The sequence below is a fragment of the Hordeum vulgare genome, chromosome 3H, assembly GCF_904849725.1.
Source record: "Hordeum vulgare subsp. vulgare chromosome 3H, MorexV3_pseudomolecules_assembly, whole genome shotgun sequence".
NCBI lineage: Eukaryota > Viridiplantae > Streptophyta > Magnoliopsida > Poales > Poaceae > Hordeum > Hordeum vulgare.
This window is the reverse complement of record NC_058520.1, coordinates 117,697,474-117,710,863: the sequence shown is the minus strand read 5'-3', so window position 1 is coordinate 117,710,863 and position 13,390 is coordinate 117,697,474.

Genomic DNA, 13,390 nt, shown 5'->3' with positions numbered 1-13,390 from the left:
CGGTGAGTCACCGGCGCGCCCGAGTCGTCTCACGGCCGCTGGCCTATAAATAGGTCCCTCCGGCACCCCAGCACCCCCAGGAAGCTTCAGCACAACCACTAGACTCCCCCTAGCCGCCCAATGGAGCTCGCAAAGCCCCGGTGCTCGAGATCGACCGAGGCCCCTCCACCTCGGAGCTCCGGTCGATCTCCGGCAACACGCCGGCTCCTGCGCCGCCCGACCTCCCATTGCACTCCCCTTGATGCCAGGATCATTTCCCCCAACTTCCCCGAGCGAATACGTGCCCCTAGCCACTAGCTCGACGCCAACCCGAAACATTTCCGCCACGATCACCTCGTCGCCGGCGACCCAGACCACCTCCGGTGACGTCCCGACCACGAGCATGTAGGCGGAGGAACGAGGGACCCATTCCCGCTCCTAGATTGGCCTGGGGGCAACAGTAGCCTCGCCGACGTCCGTCTCCACCTCTCTGGCTGGAGGTAGGAGAAGGACCCGACAGGTGGAGCCCACATGTCGGTGTCCTGGGGCAGCGAGCGCACGCAGCCGCTGACACTGACCCCAGGGGCCCGCAGGTCAGGTTTGAAACTAGCCCACGCGCCTGGTGGCCGGTCTGCTGGCTGGGCCGGCTGGGTCTCCCCCCCTGGCCTTTTTCTTTTATTTTTAACCTGCAGCTTAAATGATTCTTCCACTAACAATTTTCTAAAAATGTGTAGTAATTGATTCTGTAGAGTTTGACATTTTTCAAAAACAGAATCTGTTTTGGTATAATTAAATGATATTAAAAGCATTTGTTTGCTCCCGTTTGCTTTTAAATAAATATTCTTAGCTAATAAAAACCATAGGAAACATTTTCCGAAATAATAAACTGAATTTATTCAAGCTTTGCAACATTTTTAAAAGCACCTTGTGATCTGTTTTGGTGTGAGCTATTATTTATTTATTCCCTTCTCGACGGTAGAGTTACCGAGTGACGGAGGATCCGGAGCGGAATACCTCGAAGACCCCGGATACCTAGCTTACCAAGGCAAGCAGCGCTTTGACCATGACTTCATCATAAACATTGTTGCATGCTAGTATAGTTGGTATTTTCCCGTTGCATGTGATCACGATGCCGGTTCATCATTGTGGTGATGGCACCGGAGGCTTCTTCAAAGCCCGTGCATGTTGATGATGTTATTCACATGGCTCCTCGGAGCATGAGCATGATGAGCTTGACCCTACCATCTATGACGATCATGCTACTGTCATGCTGACTAGTAGAGTAAGATCATTGCACTGAGCTTGACCCTACCCCTTGAGGGTCATGTTAATACCATGTTGACAAGTAAAGATAGAAGCATATTATCATGAGCACGATGATGAGTTAAATCAAAGAGTTTATGAAAACCCCTTCGGGTGCCACTAATGCCCGAGGGTGATGATGAGTTGGTGGCCACTTTTGGAGAAGTGGTGCACCGGGTATTTTGCGTGTGTGGTTTCGGAAATGGGATTAGATTTATGATGTGTCGACCGTCCCAACCTTACTAGTACGACCACGATACCCCTTATGGGACGGGGCTTTGTTGATTACTCTGGTAGGTACTAGCAAAGATCCACATTAGTAGTGGCGGGAGTGCTCGGTGTCACTCTCGTGATGAGGTCGTGCCAGGTAGGACGATTATGCCATTATTATGAGTTCCAGGCACACCGTTGGTCCCCGCATGGTTGATACAGTCCAGAGTCTGTGCTCGTAAGACGTACAACATGTGGGCTGGGTACTAATCGAGTGGACCTCTTTCTCTAGTATCGTCAGGGGAAAGATGATGATCGGGTACTTACCTCGGGTATATGTGATATACCGCGAGTCGTGGATGACACGGAAGTTTCCCGTTTCTCGTTCGGTAACTTGGCACATAGAATGAACCCGGTGTGTTCAACCCTTGTCAGATACGTCGATATCTGTAACCTGTTCTTCAAGAGTAGTTCTTTAACTTGTTGCATATACCTGATCATTCCACCAAATTGCATTCCACCATAGATAGATGTTACTATTATTCTTCACTATCAATGTTCATATCATGGGTTGTTTGCGAGTACATTCAAAGTACTCATTGGCTTGCCAATGGTTATATTATTGACCAGACATGGAAGGACCGGAGTTTGGCGATGAGTACGCCGTCGGAGACGAACCTGCGATCTAGGACGCTTCCAAGTCAGAATACCTGTCGGTGTAGGCTTGATGGCATGGGCACCGCTTAGCCCTTACGAGTTTCCGCTACTCGATGTATCTGTTTAATTTGGCTTTAGGCCTCGCTCTTGAACCCGACCTTTTGGTTGTTTGATGTAATAATTTTGGTACTTGGATGTAAGACTCTATTATTCAATATCTGTGTTCAGTGAACATTGATCCTTGGGGTCACTGGGCACGGCGAACTCGACTTGCTAGTCGGGGTCCCCACACTTCGTGATCAGTAATGTCTCGAGCTCCCAGTGCTTGCAGTTCATTTGATATGTCAGTGAGGCGATCAAAGGTATCTTGGCAGCTTTCATTGTCAAACCTCTTGAAGCGATTGAAGAGATTGCGAAGAACATCAACACGAGAATCACGTTGGGTTGATACTCCTTCACTCACTCTGGACAACCTTCCCAGATAAGTTTTGCTGAGCCCAAAGCACTTACTCTGCCATACTGGCCCTTGCTCAGATGGCCACAGATGATATTCTTCGCTTGAGAATCAAGTTTCTTGAATTTCTTCACATCAGCGGTAGAGTAGCAGTGACGACAGGGACGCCATGTTCCACAATATACCAGAGATCGTTGTTAATGGCTTGTAGATGCATCTGCATCTTGGTCTTCCAGAAGCGGAAGTCCTTTCCTTCGAAAGTAGGGCATGCTGCAGTAACCTTAATCAAGCCTGCAGTCGACATAACTAAAACTCCAGGTGGTTAAACTAAAATCACACAGAACAAGGGTGTACCTCGCTCTGATACCAACTGAAACTGTGTTATATCGACTAGAGAGGGTGAATAGGAGATTTTTAGAATTTCATCATTGAGGAAATTCCTTTTGAGGAAATTCCTCACTAATGACTAACTTATAGCGGAAACAGCAAAGGATCAGGAGTGCAAAGTATCACTACAACAATTTTTAAGGATGAAGAAAATGAAAATAGTTTGCACAGTATGCAGGCACGCAGAAAACAGATGAGGATTGACTCGGGTGAAGAATTTGGAGTTGAGGAATTTTAGAGAAAGTCTTCAGCAAATTCTTCAAACAGTGGCAGTGAAAATTATCAAAACACAATCTGAGGAATATAAAGAGTTGTGGAAATAGAACCCGTTTCACAGTGAAGACAGTGGTTGATGACCCAGTTCCAACTGTTGTGACGGTTGTACATCTGGTTTGGAGTGGCTTGTTCATGAAACCAAAGGACACACAGTCCCTACCATATTCTCCTTGGGCTAAGAACACACAGTCCTCGCCCAACACTCGTGGTAAGTCTTCAGGGCAGACTTCCAAACCCTCACAAACTTGGTCACCTGGCGATCCACAATTGACTGCTGGATTGCACTAGACCATGACACCTAACTGTCTCGAGGATGCACAGTCCTCAAAGGTAAAAGGCTTTAGTCCCACACACGAACAACTTCTTCAGTGATGCTCAATCACTTGGTTTTGGTTTGTGGTTTGGTGTTTGGGGTATTTCCTCACTGATGAATTACTCTCGAAGACTCTCAGGAATTTGGGTTGCTCTTATGACAAGTGTCAGTTTAAAACGGAGCAGCCAACCAGCTAATGGTTGTGGGGGGCGGCTATTTATAGCCTGGGAGCATCCCGACATGATTTGACATTAATGCCCTTAAATAATATGATCGTTGGTGTGGATAAGACCAATGATGTGGCGCGACTATCAATAACAGTCGGGACCCACAACTGTGAGAGTCCTCATGTCTCTCATATTCCTCATTTGAGCCTTTTGGTAGGATTAGGATTGGGTTGAGCATCATGAGGAAATTCATTCCAATGTGTTACTTTGACCCCCTTTAACAGTACGGTGTTCCTATTACTCAAGTGTGAAGAAAATAAAACAGAAAGGATATATCTTCATGCTTCAAAGTCTTCAGATTGATTTTCTTCAAGACAAACACAATTCCTCAATTTCAGTATCTTCATGAGGAATATCAATTTCATCGCAAATTCTTCGTGATTCATTTCTTCACCTTTAGACCAATTTATTCAACCGAAGATATACATTTTTAGGGGTCGATATTCATCGAATATATCAAACTCCTCAGCGATTTACAGATCCTGTGTACACTCAAGAACACATTAGATACTTAACCTATAAGTCTTCAAACCACCAAAATCGAAAGTAGAAAAATAATAGTGTCGACTAAAACTTATTTCTCCACTTGAAAGTAGAAAACTAGAATTGTCGACTAAAATGAATTGTTGATGTTTTTCAGAAGTCTTGCGAGATTGGGTCGAAATACACCAAGGTAGAATCAGAAAAAACGAGTTGCAGCTGGAGTAGGACTCCTTGAAGAAGGTGCTTGAAGACAAGGACCAAGTCCTTTCAAAGCTTAAGGAGAAGTCTGAAGCTGATGAGCAGAAGCTTGCGTACTTTAGTAAGTTGGTGGAAGAAAATGTAAAATGAAGAAAGAAAGAATGGAGTGGGAAAAGATCTCGATTTCATGGCAAAGAGAGGAAACGCCATAGAAAAGTTTGTGAAGGACTTCTTGGCGAAGATGCTTGCGATCCTCATTGGTACGTTCTCTTCACCGAGTGAATACTTACGAATTTCGCCGAATGAAATGTGTCTGATGCTTTGTTTTTCTTCTCCCACAGAATTCTATCCGGACTTTGAGAAGGAGACCTTCGAGGTGAAGCCGTACCTGGACCCCGTCAAGACGCTAGTCCCTGACGCATTGGTTGTAGATAAGTACCATCTCAATTGTCGCCTCCTGAAGGTTCAAGGGTAAATGGCTCGGCTGCGAGCTGCTGTGGGGAGAATAGACAAGGAATTGTGGCTTGAGGAAACTTTCCAAATTGATCTGGAGGCTATGATGCACCGCCTGGGTCATGTTCCCGACAGGGTCCAAGCATGGAAGAAGTCGGCCACGCGGTGTGGAGCCGACGTCACCCTCTCACTTGTCAGAGTCCATTGCAAGGAGGCGAGAGAAGATAAGCTAAAGGAGATCCAAGTGGCGAACATGGAGAAACTCCGGTTTTAGAACTTCATGGAGACTTTCATCAGCGTTGCAACTCGCATTGTCGATGGAATTTATCTCGATACCTTCGTCGAGCCGGCAAGTCCCGGGGAGCCTTCAGAAGAAAACTGTCGTTATTCCCAAAACTTTAAATGTGCCTTGGTATGCCGAGTGGTTTATGTATCGTTAAACTTCGTTCGGGTGTGGAACCCGAGTACTTTCTGGCTGCACTAATGACTTTGATCCGTGTCGAGCTCTTTTGAATTTATCTGCTTCTGAGATTTGCTTGGTTTCTCTTGAGTGAAAAGTTTTTGACTTAGGCGATTTGCTCGCAGCTAAGTCTCCGCGTGTAAAGTTTTCCTTTCACTCAGAGTATATTTTTACTTAGGTGAATCGGGTTCGCGGATAAGCCCCCGAGTGTGAGAATTTCTCTTCACTCGGAGTATGTTTCGTACTCAGGTGAAAACTGGTTGGCAGCTAAGCTTCGAGTGAATAGTTTGTTATTCACTCAAAAGGGTTTTTTAACTTAGGCGAAAACTGGTTCACAGCTAAGCATCGAGTACATAGTTCGTTATTCACTCAGAAGGGTTTTTTAACTTAGGTGAATCATGTCTGTAGCAAAGCCCCCGAGTGTGAGTATTGATAACCCACAAGTATAGGGGATCAATCGTAGTCCTTTCGATAAGTAAGAGTGTCGAACCTAACGAGGAGCAAAAGGATCTGATAAGTGGTTTTCAGCAAGGAAATATATGCAAGCACTGAAATTATCGGTATCAAGTGATTGTGTCATGAGATGATTCGTAGCGAGCAACAAGTAACAAAACTAGCAACGGTGCAGCGAAGTGGCCCATTCCCTTTTGTAGCATGGGACAAGCCTGGACAAAGTCTTATAGGAGGAAAAACGCTCCCGAGGACACACGGGAATTTCTGTCATTCTAGTTTTCATCATGTTCATATGATTCGCGTTTGTTACTTTGATAGTTTGATATGTGGATGGACCGGCGCTTGGGTACTTCCCTTACTTGGACAAGCATCCCACTTATGATTAACCCCTATCGCAAGCATCCGCAACTATGAAAGAAGAATTAAGACAAAGTCCAACCATAGCATTAAACTAGTGGATCCAAATCAGCCCCATACGAAGCAACGCATAAACTAGGGTTTGAGCTTCTGTCACTCTAGCAACTCATCATCTACTTACTACTTCCCAATGCCTTCCTCTAGGCCCAAATAATGGTGAAGCGTAATGTAGTCGACGTTCACATAACACCACTAGAGGAAAAACAACATACAACACATCAAAATATCGAACGAATACCAAATTCACATGACTACTATTAGCATGACTTATCCCATGTCCTCAGGAACAAAAGTAACTACTCACAAAGCATAATCATATTCATGACCAGAGAGGTAATGAGTAGCATCAAGGATCTGAATATAAACTCTTCCACCAAATAATCCAACTAGCATCAACAACAAAGAGTAATCAGCACTACTAGCAACCATACAAGTACCAATCGGATTCGCGAGACGGAGATTGGTTACAAGTGATGAAGTAGGGTTTGGAGATGAGATGGTGCTGATGAAGATGTTGATGGTGATGAGTCCCCTCCGATGAGAGGAGTGTTGGTGATGACGATGGCGACGATTTCCCCCTTCGGGAGGGAAGTTTCCCCGGCAGGATCGTCCTGTCGGAGCTCTAGATTGGTTCTGCTCAAGTTCCGCCTCGTGGCGGCGGCGAATCCACGAAAAAGCTCCTCCCTGATTTTTTTAGATGAAACCCTTCATATAGCAGAAGAGGGGGTCAGTGGGCCAGCAGGCTACCCACAAGCCCCCTTGGCGCGGCCTGGGGGGTGGTCGCGCCGTGCATGCTTGTTGCCACCTGTTGGAGCCCCTCTGGTGCTTCTTCGGCCCAGTATTTTTTATATATCCAGAAAAAAATCCTCGTTGATTTTTACGGCGTTTCGAGTTGCGTGGAATAGGTGTCTCACCTTTGCTCCTCTTTCACGCCAGAATTCCAGCTGTCGGCAGTCTCCCTCTTCATGTAAACCTTGCAAAATAAGAGAGAAAAGGCATAAGTATTGTACCGTGAAGTGAAATAACAGCCCAAGAAGCGATAAATATCAACATGAAAACATGATGCAAAATGGACGTATCAACTCCCCCAAGCTTAGACCTCGCTTGTCCTCAAGCGAAAGCCTAACTCAATAAATATGTCCACATGTTTAGGGAGAGAGGTGTCGACAAAACAAGATACGAACATGCATGCATCATGATCATGATCAGAACAACCATACCCACATATAATCTCTCATGCTAAAGTGATAATTCCGTCACAAAGTAAATCATGGATCAAGAACCTTATCGAGAAGTAACAACCGATAGCCTTTAGTCATTAAAGCAATTGCAATTTATCACAACATCAGAAAGAGTCAAATAAGAGCTTGTAAAGCAAATCCACATACTCAATCATTCTTTCATTCTCTACACTTGCTACAACTCACGTGGTACTCATGAGATCAAAGTTTCAGTTGGACACAGAGAAAGATAGGGGCTTACAGTTTTGCCTCCCAACTTCTTACCTCAAGGGTAATGCCAACAATAATAGATGGTGTCAGAGATGATATATTTATATGTGAACCTCTCCTTCTTTATCACTTCCTATTAATTGCAACAATGACCAAGGTCTACGTTTGTCTACCCTCAACAAGTTTCAATCAACATTCTTTTTATATGTGAAGCCATCACTTCCCATAAGATCATTACATGATCTTTCATGCTTTTGTTCTTTTCTCAATCTATTGATCATGGCAAGAGGAAAAGCCCTTCAACTAAGACACTCTTTATTATATGGCTCACGAGCTCGAATACATCGGGGGTGATACAATGAAAAACTCAAGACTAAAACACTAAGACTTTTAAACTACTAGAGAAAAAAAAAGAAAATTGAAAAGGAACAAACTAAAACAAAGGTAAAGGCAAAAGATGTGATGGTGATACGATACCTGGGAAACTCCCCCAAGCTTGGGACCAGCCAAGGGGATTGCCCATACCCATGCTGAGTTATCTTCCTGTGGTGGTGATGGTGGTGGAGTTGTTGCAACATGGGCTTGATCCTCCGTCTTCCAAGGCATAGGTGCTCCATCATGGAAAGATGAACGAGTCTCCGGAATCCTCAAATATGCAGCCAACCGTATTGATTTAAATCTATACTCATACTCATAGTTTTGGTTCTGCAGGTCATAGATTTCGGCCTGGAGTTGATCAATCCCGTCATAGAGCCTGGAGAGGTGCTTCCCAATGTCATTGGCATCAATCCTGTGCTTGTTGGTGAACTCCGTGATCATCATGTGGTTGGCGTTGAGTCCATGCTCCACCATCCCTTGGCACTTGAAGCCTTGTTGCTCCATTGCTTCGAGCCTCGTCTCCACGCTTCCGGTCTTCTTGGGCCCCTCAACATCAGGATGTGCAACATCCCCTCACGCATCTCGATAGATTGAGGGTGTTGTAGCACTCCCGTGAGGTAGGGATTGATGACCTTCTCGAAGATCTTGTCCTTCGGAACTTTTGGGGAAGTCATAGCGATCTAGATCTGCAACAGAAACAGGCTCGAAACGAAAAACAGAGGAAATCTGAGTGATACAGGGGTCAGACCAAATGGGAGAGTATATATTGATTTTTTCCAGACCCGAAGGAGTACCCTGCATGAAAACGGAGTCCAGGAGGCGCACGAGGTGGCCACAAGCTCTCCCGGCGCGGCCAGGGGGTGGGCCCGCGCCGGGCAGGCTTGTCGCCTCCTCGCGCACTTTTCGGACTACTTCCAATTTTTGTATTTTTCAAATATTCCAAAACAGAGAAAATTTCCTACTGGAAAAGTTTTGGACTCTGTTTTCTTACCGAATCACATACCTCTATGTTTTCGGAGTCTAAAATAGGCTGATAAATATCCCTTAGGTATTCTTCCGGAGTTATGATATTGATGATATTGCTTTCAACATTTATGGGAGTACGTGAGATATAATGCTTGATTCTCTGCCCATTTACAACTCTCAGACAATTACCTTCCGTGTTGTTGATCTTGATAGCACCGGAACGATATACTTCCTCAACAACATAGGAACCTTCCCATTTAGAGAGAAGCTTGCCTGCAAAGAATCTTAAATGAGAGTTATATAGCAAGACATAATCTACTACACTGAACTCAAGATTTTGTATCCTCTTATCATCCCACCTCTTAACCTTCTCTTTGAACAACTTGGCATTCTCATATCCCTGAGTTCTCCATTCATCAAGCAAGCCAATGTCAAATAACCTCTTATCACAGGCAAGTTTGAAATCAAAGTTGAGCTCATTGATTGCCCAATAAGCTTTAAGCTCTAACTCAAGAGGTAAAATGACAGGCCTTACCGTACACCATTTTGTACGGAGACATGCCCATGGGATTCTTATAGGCAGTTCTATAAGCCCACAGTGCATCATCGAGCTTCTTAGACCAATTCTTTCTAGACCTGTTGACAGTCTTTTGCAGAATTAGTTTAATCTCTCTGTTACTTAGCTCTACTTGACCACTGGACTGAGGGTGATATGGAGACGCAATTCTATGGTTGACATCGTACTTAGCAAGCGTTTTACGAAAAGCACCATGAATGAAGTGTGAACCACCATCGGTCATTAGATATCTAGGGACTCAAAATCTAGCGAAGGTAACTTCTTTAAGCATCCTGATAGAAGTGTTGTGATCAGCACTACTAGTGGGGATAGCTTCTACCCATTTAGTGACGTAATCAACAACAACTAGGATATGAGTATACCCGTTGGATTTTTGAAAAGGTCCCATATAATCAAAGCCCCAAACATCAAATGGTTCAATGACAAGTGAATAGTTCATAGGAATTTTCTGACGGTTACCGATATAACCTACTCTTTAACATTCGTCACAAGACAAGACAAACTTACGGGCATCCTTGAAGAGAGTGGGCCAATAGAAACCTGATTGCAATACCTTGTGTGCAGTTCTATCTCCCGCATGATGTTCTCCGTAGGCCTCGGAGTGACACTTCTGTAGGATATGTCCCTGTTCATGTTCTCGTACACAACGTCTAATAACACCATCTACTCCTTCCTTATAAAGGTGAGGATCATCCCAAAAGTAATGCCTCAAGTCAAAGAAGAACTTCTTCTTTTGCTGGTACGTGAAACTAGGTGGTATATATTTGGCAATGATATAGTTTGCATAATCAGCATACCACGGTGCACTATGTGAAGCATTGATGACATTCAATTGCTCATCGGGAAAGCTATCATCAATAGGTTGTGGGTCAACAAGAACGTTCTCCACCCTAGACAAGTTATCTGCTACGGGGTTATCAGCACCCTTTCTCCCGACAACGTGCAAATCAAACTCTTGTAGAAAGAGAAACCATCTGATAAGTCTAGGTTTACCGTCCTTCTTCTCCATGAGGTACTTAATAGAAGCGTGATCAGTGTGAATAGTGACTTTGGAATCAACTATGTAAGACATGAACTTTTCACATGCAAACCCAACTCCTAAAAATTCCATTTTTGTAGTTGCATAGTTTCTTTGGGCACTGTCTAGAGTTTTACTAGCATAGTGAATAACATTCAACTTCTTGTCAACTCTTTGCCCTAGAACAGCACCAACAGCATAATCACTAGCATCACACATGATTTGAAAAGGTAAGTTCCAATCAGGTGGTTGAACAATAGGTGCGGTTATCAAAGCCCTCTTAAGTATTTCGAAGGCTTCCTCACAATCATCGTCAAAGAGAAAAGGAATATCCTTTTGCAAGAGATTAGTAAGAGGCCTAGAAATTTTAGAGAAGTCTTTAATGAACCTTCTATAGAAACCAGCATGACCAAGGAAACTTCTTATACCTTTGATATCTGTGGGGTATGGCATTTTCTCGATTGCATCAACCTTAGCCTGATCAACTTCAATACCTCTTTCAGAAATTTGATGTCCTAAGACGATGCCTTCATTAACTATAAAGTGGCACTTCTCCCAATTCAAGACAAGATTGGTGTCTTTACGTCTTTGCAAGACTCGATCAAGGTTGCTAAGGAAATCATCAAAGGAAGACCCGTAAACAGAGAAGTCATCCATGAAAACCTCAACAACGTTTTCACAAAAGTCAGAGAATATAGCCATCATACATCTTTGAAAGGTGGCACGTGCATTACATAAGCCAAAAGGCATACGTCTATAAGCAAAGGTACCTAAAGGGTAGGTGAAAGTGGTTTTTGCCTGATCAGATTATGCAACTGGTATTTGGGAGAAACCAGAATAATCGTCTAGAAAGCAGAAGTGTGTGTGTTTAGACAGTCTTTCTAGCATTTGGTCGATAAAAGGCAGAGGGTAATGATCTTTCCTAGTGGGTTTATTTAATTTCCTAAAATCGATCACCATCCTATAGCCAGTAATAATCCTCTGAGTTATCAATTCATCCTTATCATTAGGGACAACGCTAATGCCTCCCTTCTTAGGGACGCAATGCACCGGACTCACCCAATCGCTATGAGCAACATGATAGATGGTACCTGCTTCCAGTAGCTTTAGTATTTCTTTTCTTACTACTTCTTTCATCTTAGGATTCAATCTCCTTTGATGATCAGCAACTGGTTTGAAGTCAGGATCAGTTTTAATCTTGTGCTGGCATAGGGTAGGACTAATGCCCTTAAGATGAGTCAAGAGTATAGCCAATAGCAGCACGGTGCTTCCTCGGAGTTTTAAGTAACTTCTTTTCTTCATGCTCTGAGAGGCCAGCACTAATAATAACAGGATATATCTCTTTTTCATCAAGATAAGAATACTTAAGAGTATCAGGCAACTATTTAAGCTCGAACACAGGATCACCCTTTGGTGGGGGTGGATCCCCAAGCAGTTCAACAGTCAAGTTATTCTTAAGGATAGGATATTGTTCTAATACAACTCTATCTATCTCATCCCTTTCATCCATATGCATATCATTTTCATGCTCAAGCAAGTATTGCTCCAAGGGATCAGTAGGAGGCACAACAATAGAGGCTAAGGCAATAGTTTCATCCCTACCAGGCAACTCCTTATCATGAGGTTGTCTACCAAACTTAGAAATTGAACTCATGTGACACACCTTCAAAGCCAACAGTGACAGTTTGCTTCTCACAATCAATATGAGCATTGACAGTATTGAGAAAGGGTCTACCAAATATGATGGGACAAAAGCTATCTTGTGCGGTAGCAAGAACAAGGAAATCAGCAGGATACTTCATTTTACCACACAAGACTTGAACACCCCTTACAATTCCCACAAAGGTAGATAGTGTCTCTATTGGCAAGGTGAATAGTGACATCAATAGGCTCTATCTCAACAGGTGCAATCTCATCTTTGATTTCATCATATAAGGATTGAGGTATTACACTAACACTAGCACCCACGTCACAGAAGCCATGATAACAATGATCTCCTATCTTAACAGAAACAACGGGCATGCCAACAACAGGCCTATGTTTGTCTCTAACGTGAGGTTTAGCAATTCTAGCAGCATCTTCACAAAAGTGAATATTATGTCCCTCAACATTGTCGGACAGAAGATCTTTGATAATAGCAATGCTAGGTTCAACTCTAATTTTCTCAGGGGGTGTAGGTGTTCTAATATAGCCTCTACGTATCACAGTTGAAGCTTTAGAATGATTCTTTATCCTAACAGGGAAAGGTGGTTTCTCAATGTAAGCATTGGGAACAATAGGATCATAATAGGCAATGACTTTCTCTTCAACTGGATTGGGTTTAACTACATTGACTTCTAAAGGAGGATGATATTTAAACCACTTCTCTTTGGGGAGATCAATATGAGCAGTAAATGATTCACACAATGAAGCTACTATCTCAGAGTCAAGTCCATACTTAGCGCTAAAATGAAAGGTATTTGTTTCAACAAAGGATTTAACGCTATCAAACGTGAAATTCATACCTGACTCCTTACCTTCTTCAAGCTCCCAATCTTCAGAGTTGCGTTTAATTTTCTCTAATAAATTCCATTTGAAGTAAATATCTCTCTTCATAAAAGAACCGGTACAAGAAGTGTCAAGCATGGTGCGATCATCATGAGAAAGCCGAGCGTAGAAGTTCTGAATGATAATTTATCTCGAGAGCTCATGATTGGGGCATGAATATAGCATTGATTTCAGCCTCCCCCAA